This window comes from Littorina saxatilis, linkage group LG17, assembly GCF_037325665.1.
Source record: "Littorina saxatilis isolate snail1 linkage group LG17, US_GU_Lsax_2.0, whole genome shotgun sequence".
Lineage (NCBI taxonomy): Eukaryota > Metazoa > Mollusca > Gastropoda > Littorinimorpha > Littorinidae > Littorina > Littorina saxatilis.
Genome location: NC_090261.1, coordinates 39,905,247 through 39,923,275, shown reverse-complemented (window position 1 = coordinate 39,923,275; position 18,029 = coordinate 39,905,247). Strand labels below are relative to the sequence as shown.

At 40.3% G+C, this 18,029-nt stretch overlaps 2 long non-coding RNA genes across 2 annotated transcripts; one reads left to right on the top strand and one right to left on the bottom strand.

The window, feature by feature from the left end:
• Nucleotides 1-255: 255 nt before the first annotated feature.
• Nucleotides 256-4,052, bottom strand: LOC138952663 (uncharacterized). Its single transcript, XR_011451403.1, has 3 exons — nt 3,854-4,052; nt 3,182-3,274; nt 256-2,390 (listed from the first exon to the last, which is right to left on the bottom strand). It is a non-coding gene; the product is annotated as an uncharacterized lncRNA (long non-coding RNA).
• Nucleotides 4,053-4,091: 39 nt separating this feature from the next.
• Nucleotides 4,092-6,670, top strand: LOC138952662 (uncharacterized). Its single transcript, XR_011451402.1, has 5 exons — nt 4,092-4,274; nt 4,561-4,723; nt 5,123-5,257; nt 5,541-5,697; nt 6,185-6,670. It is a non-coding gene; the product is annotated as an uncharacterized lncRNA (long non-coding RNA).
• The last annotated feature ends 11,359 nt before the right edge of the window (nt 6,671-18,029 follow it).

Genomic DNA, 18,029 nt, shown 5'->3' with positions numbered 1-18,029 from the left:
AAAAAATAAACATTTTAAGCACAAAAAAATTGTTAAAAATAAAAAAAAATAAAAATACCATAATGTAACGTTAAATTAACGTTAGTTTTATGTTTTATGGCTAACGTTTAATTCACGTTTTAGGGCTAACCTTAAATTAACGTTAGATTTAGGTTAGTTTGCTCATCAAGATAAACGTTAAATTAACGTTAACATTTAACGTTAATTTAACGTTAATTTAACCAAATAATATAACGTTAAATCAACGTTAAATTAACGTTAATTTAACCTTTACCGCTAATGTCGATTTGACCAAAATAAAAGTATAATACAACGGCTGTTTGAACGTATTTTTCACGTTGAGTGGTAACATTAAAAAGAACCCCCCCAAAAACATAATCAAACGAATCATAAGGAAAATAATTGTACATGTATTTAATTTTTTTTTTTTCTGCTTTTTAAATTTTTTTCTTATTTGAAGATGCAATTTCCCATAGTCTTTTGTCTGCTGTTGTTGTAGTGTTATATGTAGCTAAAACCATGTTAACAAAAGACAAGCAAACACCAACATGTAAAGTCAAATCAAAGTTTGAAAAAGGTTTTTGGTGAGAACGGTTAACTTTGCAGCTAACGCTAATTACACATTAACATGCTTCCATTTGAAACTTCGAGGTCTTCATCGGGGATTGACGCCCGACAAAAGCTAATTGAAGCCCGACGGAACGAAGCGACGGAGGGCTTCAATTAGACTTTGGGAGGGCGTCAATCCACGATGAAGACCTCGAAGTTTCAAATGGAAGCATGTTAATGTTATTCACTTATTGTAATTCAATCTGACGACGATCTATTTCCTGCTTTCATGCGATGGTAAACAGACAGAATTGGTTCTGTTCTGTTCACACACTACTTTCAGTCCACCTACCTGCCAGGGTCAAGTCCCAAGAAATATGTCTCTGTATTCCTATCGTATCACTCTGCTCCTGTTTTGTTTTCTTTCACACACATTTTCCCTTCATTTTTGACGGGTTTCTGGACAGCAAACTCTAAAACAAATTCTTTTCATCACAAAAGCGATCTTTGGAATTGACTGACGTAGTCCGGAAGAATTCATGCATCAACTTACGTCACATATTCGACGTCATCACTTCGCATACCTTATGGTCTCGGTATTTCGTTGGCCTTCATATTTCCTACTTGTAAAATGACCCTCAAAGCTAACAGAGACTAGTTGAGGCTGTATCAATGCGCCTCGCCAGCAGGTTGTTAATGGATTTTTTAGCGAGTGGTTATCGACAATTAATGACCGGTAATTTTTAATGAGTTGGGGCATTCTGACCAATCACAGGATCTGTTTTATTAAAACGCAAACTTGATTGAATTACAATTTATCTTGTTGTATTACTTAATCCGGAGAGCATGCAGGCTGTTGATTTGTTTTTTTTATCTCTGTCTCATTGGAAAGATGGTACTGGCCAGGTCTCATATTTTGAGCAAAACAGTGTACATGCTAACATAAAACAAAACAAAAGACAAATAAATAAAACCATTAGAAACATACTTTGAGAATATTTTCTAAACATTTATTCATCATTCCCTGATATTTCCACAATATAAAAAATAAAAAATAAAACCATGATAAAAATGTCAAAAGTTGAATCAGTTCTTAAGTTTCTAGAAGTGAGTTTGGATATATACCACACTTTTGGGTTGTGTACCTAGAAATTTACCAATTATATTCCATCTTTTGGGTTTAAAAAAGCCTTCGCAGATATATTATAATACATCCAAAATGATGCCAGAAGAGACAAGGAAATATGAGGTTATTTGCAACACCACCAGCAGAGGAAGAAGTCGCTCATTTTGCAGCAGCAGATAAAAAGAATTGTTGAATTTGAAGCAGGAGCAGACACAGAAGTTGTTGAATGTGTAGTATCTGCAGCAGACAAAGAAGTTGTTGAATTTACAGCAGACGATATATTTGTTAAATCTGCAGCAGCACACAAAGAAGCCATTCACTTTGTAGCAGCTCCAGACAACAAGAATTGCTGAATTTTAAGCAGGAGCAGACACAGAAGTTGTTGAGTTTGCAACAGGAGCAGCAGCAGACAAAAAAGTTGTTGAATTTTCAGCAGACGATATACTTGTTAAATCTGCAGCAGCAAACAAAGAAATCATTCGCTTTGCAGCAGCACCAGTCAACAAGAATTGTTGAATTTTAAGCAGGAGCAGACACAGAAGTTGTTGAGTTTGCAGCAGCAGCAGCAGACAAAGAAGTTGTTGAATTTGCAGCAGACGATATACTTGTTAAATCTGCGGCAGTAGCCATGGAAAAAGTTGTTGATACAACCAGTGCAGACGATGACATGTCTGCAATAGGCGACTTTGAAGATCTGCTCCACATGCTATGACACCTGCAAAGACAAAGAATACAACAATCTTAAAAAACAAAGAATTTAGTGTTATTTGAGAACTTCAGTGTAAACACTATAAGTATGTCTTCTTTGTTGGTGTTCTTTGTTTAACATAGAACTGAAGGTAAATAAGTCCCATCTCCCCCCTTCCCCCGTCGCGATATAACCTTGAATGGTTGAAAACGACGTTAAACACCAAATAAAGAAAGAAAGAAAGAAAGGTAAATAAGGTTTAAATTGTCTTTGCATTATGCCAATATTGTTGAATTTACGTCTGTGAATTTGCTAACTTTGATAGCATCATTCTGTGTTTGAATGAAATGCTCTAAGTCAATGCTGCCTGGCAACAGCCCTACCAACCCGTCCATCCCCATCCCCAACCCACCCACACACAGAACACATTCCAAAAAAATTTCCCCAGACTAATACAATAGAATGTCAGTTGGACCTTGACTAAAAATATGTATAGGTGAAGATACATGTACCAGCTACAACAAATTGTTCTGTCAGAAGACCTCCTACATGTCGAAATGATGTGATGGTCGACCAGCCAAGGATTAGAACAATGCGTCATATAATATAAGCATGTATCAATGACCCTAGGCTGAGGCCTGACAATAACACTGCCTTCTCTCATATGATTTTCTGTTATATAATAATATGACTGCTGAAACATTCATCAAGCTTTAAACAAGGATTTTACCTGCAAACACACACACACACACACACACACACACACACACACACACACACACACACACACACACACACACACACACACACACACTTACTTGGCCTCAACAGCCAGAATGTCGGGGTTGTACCTTGTAGTTTACATCCCGGTGAATGCTTTCTGTTCCATCCTCATGGTAATTCCTCCCACCCTGCAATGAAAGCATTGATGTGTGAATTGCATTAATTACTATAGTCTAAACACACTCAAATCTTTACTTGTTAATAAAGACAGAGAGATAGAGAGTGGTAATGGGTGAGGGGGGGGGGAGGGAGAGAGCAGTTGTCAATCAAACTTTGTTTTAAGTGTCTTTGAATAGATCATTTTCGAAAATAACTCCCCATGCCTCTCCTGAGATCTCTTATTTACTGTACAGTAATGCATTTGACCTGAAGCCGTAAGATTGAACAGTAAGTGCCCTGGGTGCACATGTGTGGAAAGTATCAGATTGAGAGAGAGAAAGTTTCAGATTGAGAGAGAGAGAGAGAGAGAGAGAGAGAAACAGACAGACAGAGACAGAAAGACACAGAGAGAGACTGAATCTGAGAAAGAAAGGAAAGAAAGAGACAGAAGGCAGGAAAGAAAGAGAGAGAAATCCACCTTTCCAATCGTTATGCATCATTATTGCTTTGATATTTGTGACTCGTATGAAAAATAAGTCAACAAATTGAACAATCACAAATGACAATGCCAACCGATCGTGAACTATGTCTCTACAGTTCAACATTACCTGAAAGTTCCATTTCCCATTCGCCTCAGCGTCACAAGATCTGTATTGTGTAGTCCTGATATATGCTGAAGTGTAGCATGTTATCTTATACATGTATCAGCAGTCACACTGGCTTTGAAGTTGCTAGCGTGTTAAAAACTGTTGCAACTTGCAGAAACTTTTTCACAGTGAAAAGTTTGAGACTGAGAGTAATGTCCCTTGGCGATCAAGGGAGGTCACTCAGAATGTTCGTTCCTAGTTATCGAAGCCGAAGGCCATAACGGCAATGCGTTGGGAAGATTGAAAACTGGCAAGTTGCAAGCAGTTGCAAGAGCACTATGTGATATACACCAACAGAAACAAACCAGACTGGACAGTCAAATACTAAGACCGAAGGCGCAAGACATAACTGGACTGGTTTCAAGAGTTTTACAAACTTTGAGTGAGTATTGCCGATGGAACTTGGAAGATAGATTTGCTAATTATTGAGACTTTCAAGATCAGTTGATGTATTTTTTCTCTCTTGGAATACATGAGACTAAAAAGTGTGTTTGTTTCTTAGGTGTGTGTGTGTGTGTGTGTGTGTGTGTGTGTGTGTGTGTGTGTGTGTGTGTGTGTGTGTGTTTGCTGTTTTTCTTTATTGTTGTTGTTGCCTGAAATGGTGTTTTTAACTAAGAATCCAGTTTTATGATTCTGTTGTGCATAATAAATAGCTTTTATTCTTTCAGATTTATACCACAAAAAAACCTGTCTGCATTTGGTGGGGAGGTGCCTTAACTGGTCAAAAGAAAAGTGAGCTGATTGATGGCATGGCCGTTCATCGCATTTGGATGGGGAAAAGCAAAACCAGTTTCCATTCTTCAACAAGCTGAAGATTTGCATTGGAAAACAGTAAGTGGGTTTTTTAAATGAGTTTTCAATGTAACTGAAAGAACGATTTGTTGTATAATTATTACAATCAGTTGTGTAATGCTTGCAAAACACACACACACACATGTACACACGCATCCCCCACCCCACCCCACCCTTTTCCACACACACACACACACACACACACACACACACACACACACACACACACACACACACAAACAAACTCCAATTTGAACTGTTCCTGTTTCAGTGGTGGACCTTTCTGGTGACCTGTAAAACTGTCTGTTGGAACATATTACTAGGGAAAATAATCTATCATTGTGCTTTTGTAAATTTGTTGGTTAAATCAGAATTACTTACAATTCTGTTTCCAGTCCTTTGTGCAAATTCGTATTAATTGGACATTATTTCTTTCAGATGAAAAAATCCTCTCTACAATCGGAGAGGGGGGTGGCAATGGGAGGGGGCCACAGTCTGAAGGATGACTGTACCAAAGCATGCAGTTGGAAGGGGACAACCCATCAAGGTTTACAATTATCTGCTTTGAAAACAGTGAGTACAATTTGCTACATGTATAATTATTGTTGTCAGTTGTTTATTGCTTGCAACAGACCCCCCCCCCCCCCACACACACACACACACACTCATATATACTTTCAAATATCAACCGTTTCTGTTTCAGTGATGGACTGGTATGATGAACTTTTCTGTCTTTAGTAACATTTAGAAAAACATGTTGTCATTCTGTGCTTGTTTGTTTTTGTTTTTGTGATAACTAAGAATCCTTGTTCTCATTCCTGTGCACATGTATTTATATTGACTTTTATTCGCTCAGATAACAAACAAGTCTGCAATTGGTGGGACGGTGTCTGGACTGGTGGGAAGAATGATGAGTTCATTGATGACAGATGATTGTACCAAAGTCATTCAATCAGAAGGGGGAAAACATCGAAGTTTCCATTGTCTGTGCTGAAAGTTCACACTGTTGACCAGTAAGTGAATTGTTTAACTCAGTGTCGTCTTTTTTTTTCCTGTGGTGCGTAATTTCAATATCAGTTGTGTAATGTTTGCAACACACACACACACACACACACACACACACACACACACACACACACACACACACACACACACACACTCTCTCTCTCTCTCTTTCTCTCTGTTTCTTTCTCTGTTGTTACAAATTGGGCTGAGACTTTTGATTTTGCATATGTGGACTTGCGCCTGTGTATGTGTGTGCGCCTGTGTGTCTGTGTGTGTGTGTGCCTGTGTGTATGTGTGTATACATGGGTATGTTTCTTAGTACATGTACTGTATACATGTGTTTGTTACTGCTAATGTGTGTGTATGTGTGCTGTGTGTGTGTATGTGTGTTTGTAAGTGTATATTTGTGTTAGTGTGTGTGTGTGTGTGTGTGTGTGTGATTTAGTTTGTAATCCCAGCCATTGACTAAGAACCATTTTTCCTTCTCTATCCCAGGTTGGTATCCTGCATAAGATTATGACAACTTCAAAGTCATGGAGCTGGGCCTGGCCACATAGTTCAAGCAGAAGTTGAACTCACTCATCATTACCATCATCATATTCTGTGAGGTGGACTTCACCTACGACCAGAAGTTTGACCAGCGTCAAAGAGTGAGTGCAGGCAGCTGCTAGTGCTACAGGACATCATTGCGCGCCATCTCACTAACAAGATTCAACACCTTTGCTGACCCACAGCTTCTGAATGCTGTGTTTGTAAAGCAGCCCGGCATCAAGCCTTATTTACATGGGTGCCATCATTCAGGACTAACACCAACAGTTCATAAACAAATATTCACTGTGCACACACATGTTTGGCAAAGTGGAGCAGAAGTCTTGCTGCTTGTTAATTTTTATTCATCGATGATTGTTTTTCATCTAGCTACTCCACAAAATATGTTAATATCTTTTGTGATAGCAAGAATCTTAATGAAATGAAACCTTCCTTGGATCCTGAAAATCTGAAGAACTACAGACCAGTGTCTAATCTCTCATTTCTCTCCAAAATAACAGAAAAAATCGTACTCTCCCAGCTTTTGGACCATCTTGAAGCCAACCACCTTCTCTACTGCAATCAATCTGCCTATCGCTCTGGACACTCGACGGAAACCGCTCTACTGAAAATTAGCAACGACATACTGACTGCACTCGACAACAACGACGTCTGCCTTCTCTCTCTGCTGGACCTGAGCGCGGCATTTGACACTATTGATCATGCCGTGCTCTTGTCCCGCCTTCAAAACTCTTTTGGCATTTCTCAGTCTGTCCTTTCTTGGTTTCAGTCCTATCTCACCGATCGCTACCAGTCTGTCTCTGTGAACGGCCTATCTTCTTCTGCTTCTCCTCTACAGTACGGTGCGCCCCATGGCTCCGTCCTGGGGCCTATTTTGTTCGTCCTTTACACCCAACCCATCCCTTCAATTGCCGCTCACCACTTTCTCTCTCACCACAGCTTCTCCGACGACAACCAACTCTATCTCTCTGGACCTATCTCTGACCTCCCTCGCCTCATTGCCTCCACCCAGTCTTGTATCACCGACCTCAAGGCGTGGATGGACCTGAATAAGCTGAAGCTTAATGAGGAGAAAACCGAAATGATTCTTGTCTCTCCTAAAAAACATCTCAATCATCCTTCTCTTCCCTCGTCTGTCGATCTCAATGGTTCTTCTATTGCTCTTTCTCCTGCTGTCCGCAACCTAGGTGTCACTCTTGACCAGTCCCTGTCCTTCCATCAGCATGTTGCCAATGTCTGTCGCACTTGCTTCTTTGAAATCCGCCGCATCTCCTCCATCCGTCATCTCCTCACTGAGGATGCCACTAAAACTCTGCTCTGCGCCTTTGTCCTATCCCGACTCGATTATTGCAATTCCATTCTATCTGGCTCTCCCAACTACATCATCGAAAAGCTTCAGCGTGTTCAGAATCATGCCGCCCGCCTCATCTTTCGTTCTTCCAATCATGACCACATCACCCCTCTTCTTCAAACCCTACACTGGCTGCCTGTTCAACAGAGGATTCAGTTCAAGATCTCCACACTCTGCTTCAGAAACTTTGATCTATCGTCCCCTAGCTATCTTTCTGACCTTCTTGATGTCTACTCCCCCTCTCGCTCCCTAAGATCCTCCGCAGACACCCGCCTTTTTAGGATACCATCAGCACGCACCAAAACATATGGCCAGCGCACCTTCTCCTACCAGGCCCCATCCATCTGGAACCAACTCCCGCATTCACTCAGGCACTCCACATCTATGCAATCATTCAAAACCTCACTCAAAACACACCTCTTCCCTCACTAGTCCGTTAATGACCACACATCACCCTCTCCTGCTGGTCCTTGATCTGTCTCTTTCCTTCTCCTTCTTCTTCCCTTTCCAGCTCTATTCTTCTTCTCTCAACTAACTTTATGTATCCAATACTTTATTTATTTATTTACGACTGTTTTTCCGTCTAGAATGCATGTGCCTGTAGTTGGTATGAGTGAGTGCGTCGCGTTCTCGCTGTGCGCCTGTCTGCGAGTGTATGAGTCCTTGTCGATTTGTGTTTCGTATAATGTTCACTATGTATTTTATATTTTGTAAGCGCCTAGGGCTATATTTAGATTAGGCGCACAAATGTTCATAATAATAATAATAATAATAAAATGAAGCAGAGCGCTATTTTAAGATCTGAGAAACAAAGGGACGTAATTGCTCTGCCATATGACATGTGCAACAAGAGTAAGTGAGATTATGTGGAAGCAATTTTCTTGGCACCTGTAATAATAACACGCTTAGGAATGAACAAGAGACTTTACATGCTTGTCGCACTTGTATGCATTAATAGCGCTTACATCCCTTTGTTTCTCATATTTTGTGCTACTGACTTGTTTGTATACAGTTAATACTGATTGTGCAAATACTTTGTATTGTTTTCATCTCTGATTTTGTCATTAACAGTGATCGCTGTCGATAATGAGTTTGCACAGCCCTATGGTATTTACCTTGATGAATCCATACCAACACATTGTGATTGAAATTTTTAATTGCTGATCCTGTTATCGCCTTCAGATGATTTTTTTTTTTATCAAGTTCAGACTATAATTAGTCAATGTAGCAATGCTTCAATGAGACCCCCCGCGGGTTAGGGGGAGTCCCATATTGGATGGGACGTGAAAGAATTTACCCGATGCTCCCCAGCCTGTCGTAAGAGGCGACTAACGGTTCTGTTTCTCCTTTTACCCTTGTTAAGTGTTTCTTGTATAGAATATAGTCAATGTTTGTAAAGATTTTAGACAAGCAGTATGTAAGAAATGTTAAGTCCTTTGTACTGGAAACTTGCATTCTCCCAGTAAGGTAATATATTGTACTACGTTGCAAGCCCCTGGAGCAAATTTTTGATTAGTGCTTTTGTGAACAAGAAACAATCAACAAGTGGCTCTATCCCATCTTCCCCCTTTCCCCGTCGCGATATAACCTTGAATGGTTGAAAACGATGTTAAACACCAAATAAAGAAAGAAAGAATGCTTCAATGAGATTAAGTCCACACATAATTTTTGTTTTCCCGATTGATAATACTATGCTGTGGTATTTTACCGAGACTGAAAAATGTGTTGTAATATTTTTTAGTTCACATTTTCATGTTTTAGCAATTGAAGGAATTTAGTATGCATTGTTCAACATTTTAAAAGTGTTACTGTTATCAAATTAGATACTGTCAGGCTTTTACACACCGTACAAACACCCTTCCATTTGAACGCTCACCAAACGGGAACATCCTAGGTGCCCTACGTAAAGAGCGAGCAATTTTTAAAGAATGAATTTTGCAGATTGTCTCACTTTTTGGACCCATCCTGAACTCAGGTAAAAAATGAGTTACTTCCCTTCGGGTCTCATTCTATCGATGTAAACTGGCGATAGCCGTGGATCGATGATTATCAGAATGTTTTTGGACCGTGGTGCGTTTTTGCGCTGGACCTAACTTTTAAAATCTAAATAATAAATTGACAGCTTGTTACACAAACATTCTTCAATCATAAAAGAATTCTTTTTTCATCAAGACAAGATCAGTACAATTCGAAGTTGTGAAAGTTTGAAAAAAGAAAAGCCCGGAAGCAGGGTCACGCAAGGGTCATAGCAGACGACGGTTTATGCATATCGCCGTTCCTCTCAACAGTCAAAAGCCATCGCTAGAGTTCTTGTGAACCACAGCCGTTTGTTTCGTGCATAAAAACGTGCTATTGTAGATAAGCTCACATCGAGTCGCATTCAAATGACTAACTGACGACTACATTGTGAAAAAGGGAAACTGGATCACACGGGTTCACGATGGCTCAGGGGTGAGATAAACCACGCCAAAAAAACACGCCAAAAAAAATTCTTTTAAAATTGTTCGCTCTTTACGGAGGGCACCTAGGATGTTCTCAATCGGTGAGTGTTTAAATGAAAGGGTGTTTGTACTGTGTGTAAAAGCCTGACCGTATCTGTGATGGTTTACGGTAGGCTTACTGTGCCTTTAAAGACCTCAACAATTTAAATTTTAAATAAAATTTGTGATCTTGAATTTTCTGTGCATTAATTCAAATTTGTATTTGCAAATGTTATTTTAATGTTTTCAGGAGAACGTAAATTTAACGTTTGCATGTGAACGTTAATTTAACGTTGGCATGTGAACGTTAATTTAACGTTTGCATGAAAACGTTTGATTATGGTTTTGTTTTGATTAATTTTATGTTTGCATGCAAACGTTAAAAAAACGTTAAATAAACGTTAATCTAACGGTTATATTATGGTTTTGTTTTGGTTTGTTTTTAGTTATTTTTACGTTAGAGATTAACGTAAAATTAACGTTAATTTTACGTTATTTTATGGTTAGTTTTTGGTAAAACTAACGTTAAATTAACGTAAAATGTTAACGTTACATTAACGTTAACCAGATGAGCAAAGTAACGTTAATGTAACGTTAACTTTTTACGTTAATTTAACGTTTACCGCGAACGTTAATTTAACGTTAATTTAACGTTAGCATGCTATCTGGGGGGCGAAACGTGCTGTCCTCTCCAAGTCCTCTTTGGGGCCGTATAGCTTCTTTTGTAGCGCTGTCTCCTCTGGCCAGATGGTGTCCCTCAGAGCACTGGTATGGACAAGCCTGCAGGATGTGCTCTGCTGTCTGATTCTTGCCACACGGACATAGGGGGGAGGGAACTAGCTTCAGCTTTGTGGCCATATGATGGTTTAGTCTGTTATGTCCAGTGCGGAGTCTGAGTAGGACGACTTGTTCTTCACGTTGGAGCAGGTGGTAGTCATCTTTCTCCGCTCTGGTTTTCCTCTTGTTTTTGATGATTGTCTTTTTTTCCTTGTACTGCAGCTGGGACGTGAACTGTTCCTTTGAGGCACCTTCCTTGGCAAGTTTGTCTGCAGCCTCGTTTGGGGTTAACCTTTATCCAGGCTATCAACAGCTGGTTGTCAACAAAGAGTTCTACATGTATGCAAGTTTTCAACACCGGCGTCCACATCCTTGTTTTGAACGCACCTAATACCCCCATTCCACACAACCGTTCAGGTCCCGTTCCCGTACTGACCAAGGAACGGTGCGGGCACGGGAGGGATCGGGAGGGAACCGCAATGGAACGTAAATGATCGTTAACGGAACTGCTTTGAACGGTAGGGACGGTTGAGTTTGGGCTGCATGTTCAAAATGTTATCCGTTCCCCTCTCGATCAGAATGAACAGTAATGGAACCTTAACCCATCGGTAACGGAACGCTTGGATCGTTAAAGGAACTTAAAACAACGGTAACGCAACGGTAGCGCTCTCACACACTGAGTTGTCATACCCACATTCCACACAACCGTTCTAGGTCCCGTTCCCTTACCGACCAAGGACGGCTGCCACTATTCTATGGTCAGACGCTGCTCAAAGAAGCCAAACACGTTTGCGCAGCGTTTCATTGTTGTGGCAGCCGTCCTTGGTCGGTACGGGAACGGGACCTAGAACGGTTGTGTGGAATGGTGGTATTGGATACTTATTGCAAGCGCGTATATTTTCACTGTTCCCTGCGTCTCATGCGGGTTTTTCCTTCTCGACAATGCATGGGAGTGGGTTTAATAGATTTTGCGTTGGTTTTAAGTTGTGCGTACGCTCCCTGCATATTACGGATTTATTTTTGCATGTAACCATTTACAGGTGTATACGCACTGAACAAAAAACGAAGTCATTGTGGTGTGTGCTTGTTTATAACGTACTGTGAATGCGCGTAATATCACACACACACACTGTGACACACATACACACACACCGACTCCGTCAAAAAGGTCTGACATCTGAAACTAGTCTGCTTGACCTTATTACATATTAAATACTTGTTTGTTTATTAACATCAACAATTTGAACAGGATTGCACAACATCTGCACACAATTTTCTAATTTTACTAATTCAAGATATTACCATTGCAAAGCTATGATAAGATATTTCCCAGAAAAAGAAAAAACCCACATTTAATTTAGTTTGTTTATATTTTTAGACCTTATTGTTCTCTATCATCGCAATCTATTTTCTTCTTCTTCTTCTGCGTTCGATTGTCGCAATATATCACATTTTTACTTAACTGTGTCGCATTATCTTATGCTGTATTGTTTTCTACATTGCCTTTGTAAAAACTAAGCTTCCTCGCATAAGTAACTTCTTGACACCAACCTATGGGAAACAAATTGGCGTCTCTTTGGTCCTTTGACAATGGGGACGACCAAACACGATTGTTCGTTTTAGGAAAAGCGGATGCTTAAACTAATCCTAATGACTTGGAATTTTGTGTGCACCAAAAGGGACAGACGCCTCACAGGTTAGCTTGAACTTTCGGTAGCACGTTTTGTTGCTTTAAGGACTCCACATTTTCCCAAATCAGTCAGCAAAGTTAAATAATGAATCCGCGGGTTTTTTTCTCCCTCGAGAATCGACGTAGGAGGTTAAAATCAAGAAGGTATTTTATTTTGAACGATGACAAAGGCTGACAGACGAAGTATGCCGGAATATGGAGAATGTTTTAACAATCCACCGCTCTCCCCCCCCCCCCCCCTCCCACCATGTCAACACAATGTCTTCTTCATTTATATCCCAGATTAGCTGTTTGGTTGCTTGTTTTGGTTTGTTCATCTTTTTTTCTTCCTTTGCTTGCTTGCATGGTAAGTTTAAGAGACACGCAGGATCAGCGTTTAAATCAACATAATTTACTTTGATTTTAGCTGTACATGTTTGTACTTCAAAGAACGTGTATACAATTGGACCCTTGTACACCGTTCGGGAAATGTCTTTTTAAACAGCTTCTCGATACATCAGAATGCGGCGCAGTCCCGATTTTTACTACATGAAACTGCAACCTGAAATAATAATGATAATAATTATAATAATGAACACTTATTAATCGCCTCTTCTCGCCAGAGCTCACGGCGTTACACAATGACAAAACGAACACACACACACACACACACACACACACACACACACACACACACACACACACACACACGCAGACACACAGGCAGAGACACACACACACACACACACACACACACACACACACACACACACACACACACCACGACACACACACATGATAAAATCATCCAATTAATACCGTGACTACTGATAAAACAACTATCCCAGAGCCCAACAAAATATCATAATGCTTTATTGAAGGCAGCTTATGACTGTGATGTCAGCTCTGAAACTGATATTTAGAAGATTGCTGCAATGACTGTTGACTAAAGAGAAACCTATCTCTCGTTTCAATTGTACAACAGCTTGAAGACAACAAAGTACGCATCCGTTGTGCTGGTAAACGGCTTACCCATGTGTCAGTAACTTAGCGAAACGTGACTAATCTGCATTTAACCTAATTACACTGAGGAAGCTAATTTGATTAGCCAGAAAACAATGAAGTAGTATGAGTTATGAGGAAAACGACAAACACTGGAGACTGAAACATAATCTTCTGAAATGAGCCATTATTTTTCACTTCCGACTCAGATTTGATCATTGTCGTTAATGATTGCCACGCATACTTTGTTTCCATTTCCATATAGATATGGATATAACCTACTAACCATTACCGCAGTTTGATTAATACAAATCGATAAATAGAAGAAAAAAACCCCATTGAAATGAAGAATTGAAGCTAGGTTTACAAGAGAAAGAACATCGACATTATAATCGAATGGGAAGGGGAGTGGAGGTGGGGTTGTGGGTTAGTGGGTGGGGATTGCATAGCGGAAACTTAAAGCAAGAACAATAGCTTTATAATGGGGATGTTACAAAAAGGAACGCATTCATTTAGGCCAGAGAAGTTCTAATTGGAAAGAAGGAAACAATCAGAGAAAGATTCACAAGGAAACAAAACTGACTAGATAACGAGCAGGAAGAAAAGGTGTACATTGTCGAAAAGACAGGCACTTGTAAAACACCAACAACGACAACAACAAAGACTCGAAAATATGTTGTTGTCTGCATACTTGAACGAAGTCCAAGCTCTCAACGTTCATACAAAAAAAAACCAGGCCTTCATGTTCTTTCTTCTTCTTCAGCGTTCCAGAATTTTTCTGGTTACGTTTGAGCTCGTTTGCCCATTTGTGTTCCCCAAACTATACTCTGAGAGCATAGTCAGCTTCACTCCGCTTTCGTTGAGTAGGCATGCTGGGTATTTTCGTGTTTCCATAACCCACCGAACTCCGACATGGATTACAGGATCGTTTCCGTACGCACTTGGTCTTGTGCTTGCGTGTACAAACGAAGGGGGTTAAGTCACTAGCAGGTCTGCACATAAGTTGACCTGGGAGATCGGAAAAATCTCCACTCTTAACCCACCAGGCGGCAGCGGGGACCGGGATTCGAACTCACGACCTCCCGATTAGGAGGCCGACGTCTTACCACCACGCCACTGCGCCCTCGAAGAAGGCCTTGATGTAATATAATCCACCCAACAGAAAAACCAGGACCGCAATTACCGTCTTATCAACACTTGTCGTAACTTTTTGTTTTTTAAATCTTTCACAAGTGCAAACGTGCGCATTCTTCCTTGTACATGTCAGAGTTGATTAATACGCGCAGTCTTAATAATTCCATCTGACCGACTTTCAAGATATCTCCCCTCGCGTGCACAGGATCATGTACACCACCCGCATGACTTTGTCTGCAGAGGCTTTTGGATTCAATTCGAGCATCCACCTACTTAACACATGCCAACAATCACCATCCTGACTGCTTCCTGTGTGGAGTAAGAATTGTGTGTATTACTTCGCAGATCAAAATTGGTGTCAGTTCCAAAATTAATTTTTAGTAAAAAACAAAAATTAAAACAAAAATAAAAAAAATTAAGTAAAAGCCCCATTCTGCACAGAAAGCAGCTACGCTTTTGATTGTTGGTACATGTCCAAGCGGAAAGATGCTCTTACCCCACGTAAAAGCCTGGACAGATTTGTGTTTATTGATATCTTCGTTTACACGGGAAGAACTTGAAGGCAACTTTAAGCTGGACTGAAGAAAGAGAGTTTTTGTTCTTCTATTAGCTGTACACCATACAGCGTATTTTGCTGGAGAAAAACTACAGTTCACATGGGAATTTGCACTACTGTGTTAAAATTTACGATGTTCAAGTTTGTTATGTAAATTCACAAGACACCGTGCAGGGAAAATGCACTGCATGCCAAACCCGAGAGAACAGCATCTGGCAGTAACTCAAGCCGAGGCTCTACAGAGAGGAGTTTTTTTGGCTTAAGTTTAAAGGGAGAGAATGTGTTATCCCTTACTATGTGGTTAAAAAGGCCGTATCAGTTTTGCCTGAAAATGACGTCTGTTGCGCCTAGTCAGTATAAAAATTAAACCTAAAAGTGAAGGCTGACGTGATTCCTGATTAAAGATGCATTCTTTCTTGTATGTTTACACGATCATGTTCACCACCACAGATCTGTCCAGGGGTTTACATGGCAAAAAAAGCATCCTTCCACTTGTACACATACCAACATTCTACAGCCCGGCTGCTTCCTGTGCAAACTGACAAGTATTTTTGCTGAATAAATTTCGTTACCGATGCCTATGTCGATTGGGCACTGTGGCCTGCGTGCTCATCTCAAGAGAATCGGCATAACAGACACAGCCCTGTGCGAGTGCGGTCAAGCTGACCAAACTCCATCCCACATGCTTCAGGACTGTACCTCCCACGAAGCAAGGCACCGAGAGCAGTGGCCAGACGGAACATACGGACCTTCAGACAAAACTCTGGGGAACGGCATATGAACTCCGCCGCACGGCCAGCTTTGCAGCATCCCTCGGAGAGAGACTCTAAATCGTGCAGTCTGTCGAACGCAGAAGAAGAAGAAGAAGATCCGAAAAAATAAAACCAACATAAAAATCCTACTTTGCACGGAAAACATAGATATAGGCTTTTTATTTTTGGTATGTGTCCAATTGGAATGATGCTCTTATTCTATGTAAACGCCTGGACAGTTCTGTGTTGGTGTAATCTGATGATTTACACGAGAAGGGAAGCATCTTTACAAGATCGTATATATATCAAGTTTGAAAATCAAATGGAAAAGCGTACGTGATGCAAAACACTATGCGTAATGCTTTAAAGTTAATACTTCAGCGATGTTTTTGTCTGGGTTTTTTTTCCCACAGAAATCAGGGAAAGTTTTGTAATTATGTTTTTGTTTTGTTTTGCAGCCGAATACTAACACTTTTTAATCAAACAGAAACATTCACAGACTTTCTTGAAAAAACCGTTGTTAATTCCAGTGCAGACTTTACTTTATAGAGGCGATTTATAGTTAAATCCTACGTCATGCGAGGTCAGTGTGTTCTCTTCGAAACTGAATTGTCTGTGAGATTTAGAGGACAACAGGAACGCTAACTGTGCAAGTTCTGGAAACGAATTTGTGCAAGGACACCCAGAAAATCAGTTTAACAATGAAATTGTCGTGCAAGCGGATGTTCGCACTTTAATTCAGGAAGTTGGTAAGTTGGTAATAGTCTCAATTTAGAAGCGGATGCTGTCGCTTCAGTAGTTTAGTGGTTTTGTAATAGATGTTAAAGACAGTGCTGTCCATGGCACTGTTTTTGGACACGTTTCCTGGGAAATATGGTCTTAAAGGCACACTCCTTCCTATGAAAACAATTCAGCTCACCACATCAGATCTGGCCAGGCTTTTGAATGAGATAAGACCATCCCGCCACTTGGTCACATACCAAAAACCAAAACCCTTACTGCTTGCCAAGATAGGTTGACATTTTTTGCTGAATTTATTTATTTAAAAGCCACTGGCGGCTTTTACAAAATAGTTAATAAAAAAAAACCACTATGCACGGAGAGCACTCCGGCTGTTCATAGGCTTTTGCATGTGACCAAGGGAAGTCTTATCCCATGTGAAAGGCCGGCCAGATCTGACATGATGAGCCGGCGAATCAATGTTACGGAAAAGACTGTGCCTTTGAGGAGTCTGAGAGACATTCACTTATCCATAGTTAAGACCCACCTGCAATGATTTATTGGGAAATGCTCCACAACTATAATAATTATTTCTATGATTGTAAATAGTGGAACCGGTCAGACTCCAGATGTTTCCTCGTCATGTTGTTCCAGTGATGTCTAGTATGCACACGTCTAGCAGTCGAAACTCGTTGATATTTAGGAAATCGCACCTGGAATCTAGAAAAATGACAAAATATCTACTGCTGTCAGGGGCGAAAAAAGAAGGATGTAGCAAAAATAAACTCGAGGTACACAAAGAATCTCCGCCTATCAAGACTGCATCTTTTACGCGTGGAATAATTGAACGTTCATACACTACTTTTCAGATACTCTTGATGGGTGATATCATTATTCTAACCCTCAACTGAACTGTGACCTTCTGAAGGTGATTTAAGACATTTTGGAGGAGGAGGTTTGGGAGGGTAATGGGGGTGAGGGTGAGAGGGAGGAGAGGCCTTTTAATCCATATGAAACGGATGTTGTCACTTTAAAGACACAGACACCATTTCTAAAACACTCAGTCAGTTGTAAATTAGAGTGTGTAGCTGAAGTCTCTGTGCACTGATTATCATTATCTTTCCCCTCCTGACACAAGCATTCGCCTTTCATCTTCAAGTATGTCGTGTTGTTCGCTTGTTTGTTGCGTATGTCGCGGCACATTATGTTTTTACTATGCCTTGAAGTGGGCATAACCGTGCACACATGTTCTGTTATTAACATCAATGTCAGTGAGTGCTAAATTTTTATAGTTCCTTGAAGTTAGCTGTCAATTGTCATCTATTGCTGAGTTAGTCAGGATGAACTGTT